Source organism: Tupaia chinensis, unplaced genomic scaffold, assembly GCF_000334495.1.
Source record: "Tupaia chinensis unplaced genomic scaffold, TupChi_1.0 Scaffold149184_1, whole genome shotgun sequence".
In the NCBI taxonomy this organism is placed as follows: domain Eukaryota; kingdom Metazoa; phylum Chordata; class Mammalia; order Scandentia; family Tupaiidae; genus Tupaia; species Tupaia belangeri.
The window spans coordinates 33,658-42,065 of NW_006209032.1; positions in this window are offsets into that span (position 1 = coordinate 33,658).

Here is an 8,408-nt window from a genome sequence, read left to right on the forward strand (position 1 = left end):
TGGAGGTGGGGCCAGAGGAGATTCGGGGCTGGTGATTGGCTGGAGGGCGGGGCGACGGGAGAAGTTAGGCGCAGCCCAGGCTCCGGCCTGGGCTGGAGGCGGGGCTACGCCGAGGGCAGACAGCAGGGGTAGAATCAAACTCAGGACCCGGCTCTGGGCGGGCTGCAGGCGGGGCCGCGCTCCGATTGGGTGCGGAGCGCCTGGAGCTCCGCTGCGGGACAGCGGGGGCAGGTCTCTTAGCCTGAGAGTGGGGATCCGGTGGTGCCTCGCGGGCCGAGCAGGAGCCAGCCCTCTGAGCTCCTGCGAGTTAGTCGAGTAGTACGAAAGAGGTGTGTCTTCGTCACTTGTTAATGAACCCAATAAACTCGCTTCGGAACTTAAAGAACCTGGGAGCCTTTCTGAACTGTATTTTCCCAGGCCTGAGGCAGGTTTGTGTCCTTCACTCTCTCTCGGTGGCAGAAAAATAAAAAGCCGATTGCCACCCTTACACCTCTGCCCAGGTGTCTCCCCCAGCTTGGTGCCCTCTCTAATTGCCCAGGGTCCATCTAGCCTTCCCTGATCAACTGGGAGGCAGCCTCCTCCAGGCAGCCATCCTGGACCCTAACCTGGGACTAGACAACCAGGACTCAAGTGGAAGAGAGGAGTTGCCTTTGGACTTCAGGGAACGAATGTGGCCATGATCTTGTGGTCTGTCCCTTGTTTGGCCTGTCCACTTCCGGAGGTAGCCACGCTCCCACATCCATCCCCACCCAGCAGTAGCATTTACATTTCTAGCTGACGCCTCAAGTCTTTCTGGTCCTGCTCTTTATGAGAAGCCCACAGGCCAGCCTCAACTGGACATTTGAGGGGTCGCCAAGGATGACCTAGGTGGTGTCCTGGTGGCCCCGAGGCCCCAGCTGTGTGGTTCTGTCTGAGTCTGCCCTGTTGAGGGGCCATGGGTCTGTTAAGTTCTCCCATGGTTCTCTCAGGCCTCCAATGCTCAAGCAGGTCCTGCCACAGGCTTTTAATGAGCCCGGTGAAAACATATAATCCCCACCAGGGGCCCGAACAGCAGTGGACTGAGAAATGAGTCCACACGTAGCCCTGCCTCCAACGTGCTTCACACAGAGCACACCATAAAAATGGGTGCGCACAGCCAAGAACACAGTCTGTCCACATACACTCCACCAACCAGGCTCCAAGGCCGGCCCTTCCCCCGCCAGCCCCACCCAGTGCTCAAGCCGATCCTTGCTTTGGCCTCCCCGGCTGGCTCCTAGCAACAGCCAACAGCTCTCTCAGTTGCCAGGCAACAGGGCGAACCTGTCAGCCCCTCGGAGGCCCCACTCTCAGGAGGTGGGTGCCACACAGACCCCAACCCACTGGGGCAGGTCAGGATGGGACGTGGGGGACGTACCCTCCCCCCCAGGTCAGGTCCTGCCAGCACCCTTCCCACTGGTCAGTCACTCCTGTCCAGTCGGGAGTCCACGCCAGCTTCCACTGCTCTGGCTCTGCTTCTCCACTGGGATCCCCAGGGCTATGGCTAGGCCTCTGCTTGCCACTCCAATCACCCGCCACCCCAGGGGTTCGGGACCCCACGACATTAACTCCATCCTGCCTCTCCCCCGATTGCCAGCCCAAGTTCACCACTGCCCTGACGCTTCCCCCAGACCCTCAAGCCGCCTAGTCCCAAACATCCCACCTGCTGCCTTCATCCTGACCCCTACTCCTGGGTTCTCCATCACCTCAAGGTCCCTCACACCAGCCAGAGCCACTACCTCCAACCCCCCACATGCTGTCAGCCTCTTCCCCCTCGAATCTATCCCCGCTCTGTTCTCACTGTCCCCCATTCTAGGCCTCAAACCTTTTCCCTGGCTCTCCTGTTCCCTACAACCCATTTTTCCACATGACAGCCAGGAGATCTGGCTGAAAGAAATCATGTCGCACCTTGGTCACAACCTTCCGCGGCTCCCCAGTGCCCTGGGACTCTGTAGGAGGCGGAGGCGGAGGTGGAGGCGTGGCAGCTGGCAGCTAGGGCTCGGGAAGCAGCCTGCATCACTGGCGGCACAGTACTCTGGACAAGGACTCCTTTGCCTCGGTTCTCTTATCAGTGAGATGGGTCTAACAGTTGTACCAACCCAAAGCACACTCAGGACTAAGGAAAACACAGCAAGGTGCTCCGCACACGTGCGGCCCACGGAATGCCTTCAGCAGGGCGAGCTGCTGTAAGTGATCTCCCTCTCTCTCTTTTTTAGAGTTTTTTGCATTACGGTGCGTGTGCCCGTCCCAGGGAGAGAGAGAGACAGACAGTGAGAGGGGGAAGTGAGAAATCACCCCCCGAGGGAATGGCCACACTGTAATCCTTTCTCTATTCTCCTCCCAGGATCTTGGGCATGTACACACGTGTCCAGCATGATTCTCAAGCCACTGGGTCTGTGACTCGAACTAGTTGGCCACATGGGAGTTACAGTGATGTAACTGCTACACCAGCTGCTGGTCCCATAACAGTGATTTTTTTTTAAGAGAGATTTTTGCTATAAGGCACATGTACTCGCCAGAGAGACACAAAGCGAGAAATCACCCCCCAGGCGAATGGCCACGCTGCAATCCCTTCTTCTCTAGGAATTTTGGGTATGCAGGCACATGCACCCGGCAGGAGATTTTTTTTTTTTTTTGAGAGTTTTTTTGCTATAGGGCACGTGCGCTCACCAGAAAGACAGAGAGAGGCAGAGAGACAGAAAGTGAGAAATCAGCCCCCAGGGGGGATGGCCACACCACAATCCCTTCTTCCCCATTCTCCTCTCGGGATCTTGGGCACACATGTACACTCGTCTGGCGTGAGCTTAAGCCACCGGGTCTGGGACTCGAACCGCAGTAGACTATATGGGAGTCCAGCGACATAGCCATTACACTAACTGCTGGTCCCACCTGGCATGAGTTTTAAACCACCGGTTCTGAGACTCGAACTCTGGTCAACTACATGGGAGTCCAGCGACATAGCCATTACACCATCTACTGGTCCTGTAACAGTGATTTTATTTGTTAAAGAGGTGGGCTTTTTTTTTTTTTTTTAAGAATTATTTTATTTAACCTTATTTATTTATTTGTTTGTTTATTTAAATTTGACCAGAGTGAGAGAGAGAAAGTGAGAAGGCAAACTGCCAGGTCCGGTACTCAAACTATGGTCAGTCATGTGTGAATACCCAGCGCCTTAACCACCACACCACCTACCTGCTAGTCCCAATATTATTATCATTATTAACTTGCCATAGGGCACATGCGCTCACCAGAGAGACACAGAGAGAGAGAAAAGTGACAAAGCAAGCTGCCAGGTCTGGGACTCAAACCACAGTCAGCCATGTGGGAATTCAGCCTTTAACCACCATGCCACACGCCGGTTCCAATAAGATAATTACAAAATAAATAAATAAAAAAGAGTCGGACTGGCAGGTGGTATAGTGGTTAAGGGTACTGGACTCCCACATGGTCGACAGTGGTTTGAGTACCAGATCTGGCAGCTTGCTTTCTCAGTTCTCTTTCTCTTTCTCTCTCTCTCTCACTCTGTCCCTCTTTGGTCAAATTAAAACAAATAAATAAAATTGGGACCAGCAGGTGGCGTGGTGGTTAAGGCGCTGGACACTCCCACATGGCCAACCACGGTTCGAGTCCTGGACCTGGTGGCTTGCTTTCTCACTTTCCCTCTCTCTCTCTCCTTCCCTCTGTATCTCTCTCTGGTCAAATTAAAATAAAATAAATGAATAAATAAAATTAAAAAATAAACAATTCTTTTAAAAAAAACCAAATAAATAAAATTAAAATTTAAAAAAAAGTGACCAGCAGATGGTGTTAACAGTTATGTCATTAGATTCCCATAGTCAACTATGGTTCGAGTCCTGGACCTGGTGGCTTAAAACTCATCCCGAGGGGCCAGTGGTGGCGCTGGACTTCCACATTGCTGACTATGGTTCGAGTCCTGGATCTGGTGGCTTTCTCACTTTCCCTCTCTCTCCCTGTCTCTCTCTGGTCAAATTAAAATAACTAGAGTTAAATAAAATAGTTCTTTAAAAAAAAAAAATCTCATGCTGGGCACAGGTACATGTGTTCCCAAAATCCTGAGAGGAGAATGGAGGAGAAGGGACTGTGACATGGCCATCCCCCCTGGGGGGTGATTTCTTGCTTTCTGTCTCTGTCTCTCTGGCGAACGCACGCATCCTATAGCAAAAAATCTCTCTTTAAAAAAGGAGAGGTTTTAAAGCCTCATACATATATTTAAAAATTATATTTATTTAATTAAAAAAAAGGGGGTGGCCTGCGGGTGGTGTGGTATTAAGGGCGCTGGACTCCCCCATGGCCAACTGCGATTCGAGTCCCAGACTTGGTAGCTTGCTTTCTCACTTTCTCTCTCTCTCTGTCCCTCTCTGGTTAAATTAAAATAAATAAATAAATAAAGCTAAATAAAATAATTTTTGGAGGGAAAAAAACAAAGAACACTGCCCTTAGTCCCGTGTGCAGGGAAGGGGAAGGAGAGACTAACTGCCTGGGAAGGTGAGTGAGCCTTCTGGGTGGAGGTGATGTGGGGAGTGCTAAATGGGAAGTGAGAACCTTCCAGGCAGAGGGAAGGACACTGCAAAGGGAGGGGAGGGGGTGGACTGGGAATGGGCAGGGCCATCCACAGCCCTCCTGTGAGGGACACTGGGTTCCTTTCACTCCGGAATCCCAGTCCTTTCAGGGGAGCCTGACTGGGCCTTAGCCAGCCACGCCCCATGTCACCTGGACACGTGCATGAAGGACAGTGCAATGACGCCCAGCCCAGAGCCCAGGGCCACCCCCTGCTGGAATGAAGAGGGTTGCCCCTGGCTCATTCCAACCAGGAGAGGCTCAGGGCTCCCCACAGGCCACGAGCAGGTCCAGCCTTCCCCAACACCTGTCAAGCACCAACCCTGAGCAGGTGGGGAAGGGAGACCCCCCCCTCTTGGGCTGGGACACAGGAGCCTGCAGGCTCCAGGAAGGGGAAGCTGCCGGCACTTCCCCAAAGGCAGTTTCGGAGTGGGTGTGTCTGTCCCTGCCCCAGGGGCCAGGACCCCACAGGGACGCCCAGAGTACAGGGTCCTGACCACCCCTCCTCCGTGGTGCCCAGGTAGCAGGGACCTCTGGCCAAGGACCTGCGACCACTGCACGCTGCCTGCAGAGGGCCTTCATGGTTCTGGCAGATCTGGGGCTGGAGCTGGCTCTCCCAGCAGCCGAGCAAGGCCCCACCTCCTCCGCGCACCCTCTGCACTTCCTTCCTCCTGCGTAGCCCAGCAGCGGTGCTGAGACTGGGATCGCTCTGGCCCTTCCTCCCTGCTCCTCCAGGGGAACAGCCACAAGCCTGGAGGCCCGGGACCCCAAGGTCCTCCTTCCTAGTCATTCATCCTCTTCACAGATAATTGGCTTTGGCCTGGAGAACACAGACCCTGGCACACCTTGTACAGAAGTTTCTGGAACAGGCAAGGGGGCATGACTTGACACGGGGTGGGTGGAGGTACAGCAGGATGGAGGGGCATCTGTCCCACCAGGGCTTACCTGGGGTCTATTTTGGGCCCATGTGCTGAGAAGTCTGGGTGAGGGACCTGCCCTTCAGCACACAGCAAGTGAGTAAATGCAGAAAGGAACTCCACAGTTTTGGAGGAAGTCATTGGGTGACAGGGCAGTCACTGGGGGCGTGTCCAGGAGGGAACAGTCTGAGAGCGGAACTGTGAGCCATGGGGAGGCACTAGTCATGTGACAACCAAACTGGGGGACAGGGACAGGCGGAGGCAACCATAGCAACCGTCCTGGGATGGGAAGGAGCTGGCTGGATGTCCCTGGACCACAGAGAGAACAAGGAGGCAGTGGTGTGAGTGAACTTCCATGAGGCCTCACTGAGGGTAGGGCACCCCGGGGGGGGGTACCCAGCCCAGGAGATGCTACGGTGGGGGCACGCACGAGCACCCCTAAGCCAGTGACCCGGCTTGCCCTGCAAATCCAGCCGGTCTTGGCACACGGGGTGCTCTAGATGCTCTAGATGCGCGTGGGGAGAGCTGGCCAGCCCCAGCGGGAGACCCAGGGAGCCCGCAGGGCTTTGGGGCCAAGTCTGAGCTGGTCTCTCCTCTTCCTTATCCCTGCAGCACTGCGGTCCAGCCTGTGCCGTGCCTACCGCACATGCACACGCACACGCAAAAGCCACCTCCCCTGGCAAGGCTAGGGTCCTTGGAGGACCAGGAAAACGATCATCCACAGATCCCCAGGAGCCACTGCTTGGCTCACGCTGGTGCCTGTCCTCCTCACCAGGCTGTCCAAGGGCTGGGGCTGGCAGCCTCTCCTGCGGCTTGTTAGGGCTGTCATTAGCGCTGATTCCTGGAATTTAATTTAATGAAGAAGCAAAAACAGCCCTAATGAAGGTGATGAAACAGCAAGCAGTCCCGCGAGGGGTGAGGGGTGCCGGGCCACCTGGGCTCCGGGCTGCCTGCAGAGGATTAGGAGTTGGGGAACAGGGAGAGGCGCACCTGTTCAGGAAGCTACACACGGAGACCACTGCTCCGCCATACCTCAGGGAGCAAAGGTGCGACCAAAGCCAGCTAGACAGAGGAATGAGCCTGGCCAGGGCTGTGGCAGGCTGTGGGGAGGACGTCCGGGCAGCCATCAGCCGTGCCCAGGCTCTCGCTGAGGCCAGCATGGGTGAACACCAGGCGCAGAGGTCAGCAGGGGCCAGAGGACAAGAACAAACTTAAACTGTATTGCAAGTGTGGTAGATACAGCAACAATTGTTTTAGTTTATTTTTTTAGTTTTGCTATTGGGTGCATGTGCTCACCAGAGACAGAGAGAGAGAGGATGGAAAGTTAGCCCCCATGGGAGACCACACCACAATCCCTCCTCCTCCATTCTCCTCTCCGGATTTTGGACATGTTCAAACACTGCCTGACTTGTTTTTCAAACTGCCAGGTCCAGGACACAAACCGCAGAGTCCACCATGTGGGATCCAGCCACCTTAACCTCCACACCACCTGCTGGCCCCAGCCAGAGGTTTTATTTATTTATTTATTTTGGAGAGGTTTTTGCTATAGGGTGCGTGCGCTCTCCAAAAAAACAGAGAGAGACAGAGAAACAGAAAGTGAGAAATCACCCCTCAGGGGGGATGGCCACATCCCACAATCCCTTCTCCTCCATTCTCCTCTCCGGATCATGGGCACGCACGCACACGCGCCCAGCATGAGTTTAAGTCACCAGGTTCAGGATTCGAACCACGGTCAACTACATGGGAGTCCAGCGACATAGCCATTATACTAACTGCTAGTCCCTATTTATTTATTTTGGAGAGATTTTTGCCATAGGGCGCATGCGCTCGCCAGACAGAGACAGAGAGACAGAAAGCGAGAAATCACCCCCCGGGGGTATGGCCATGCCACAATCTCTTCTCCTCCATTCTCCTTTTGGGATCTTGGGCATGCACGCACACGCGCCCGGCGTGAGTTTTAAGCCACAGGGTCTAGGACTCGAACCGTGGTCGACTACGTGGGAATCCAGCAACGTAGCCATTATGCTAACTGCTGGTCCCAATCCCTATTTATTTCTTCAGAACTTTTTATAATAGGGTGTGTGTGCTCACCAGAGAGAAGGCTAAAAAAAAAAAAAAATTGCACACACACACACACACACACACAATGGTTGCTGCAATCCCTCCTCCTCCACTGTCTCAGGATTTAGAGCATACACACACACATACACACACCTGACTGGATTTCAAGCTTCTGGTCTAGGACTCAAACCATGGTCAACTAGGTGGGAATTCAGCTCCTTAACCACCTGCTGGCTCCACCAGACGGTTTTTAAGCCAGGATATGATCTGAATTTTGCTCTAGGACACGTGTGCTTGCAGAGAGAGTGAGAAAGCACCCCCCTGCCAGGGAGGATGGCTACACTGCAATCCTTGCCCCCCCATTCTGTTTTCCAAGCCATGGGTCCTCCAGCCACCTTAACCACCATGCCGCCTAGCCGGTCCTGACCTGATGTTATAAAGTTCTCTCTGGCTGCTAAAAACGAGAAGGTAGGGAGGTGGGGACGGCCACCATGTGCGGGTGATGAAGCCTGTGGGGACAGGATTGTCCAATGACGCCTGGGAGAAAGGACAAGGGGGAGAGGAGGGTGTTGGCAAAGAACCTGGGCGGGGTTCTTCCCTCCCCGCAGGTTTGAGCAGGCGGGACCGCCTTCCTCTGCCCCTCTCTCCCTTCCCCGCGGTGCCCTCCCACCTCCCCACGTCTAGGAAGCCGTCCTTGCTCCCCACGGACCCCAGGACCGCATTTCACAAGGAGAGGCTCAGGCGTGGGGAGAGCAGCCGGGTGAAACCTACCCCCGCGCCCCCCAAGTCCCAACTTCCCAAGTTCCCTCGCCCACGCCCCGCCCACGGCGGCCAGCC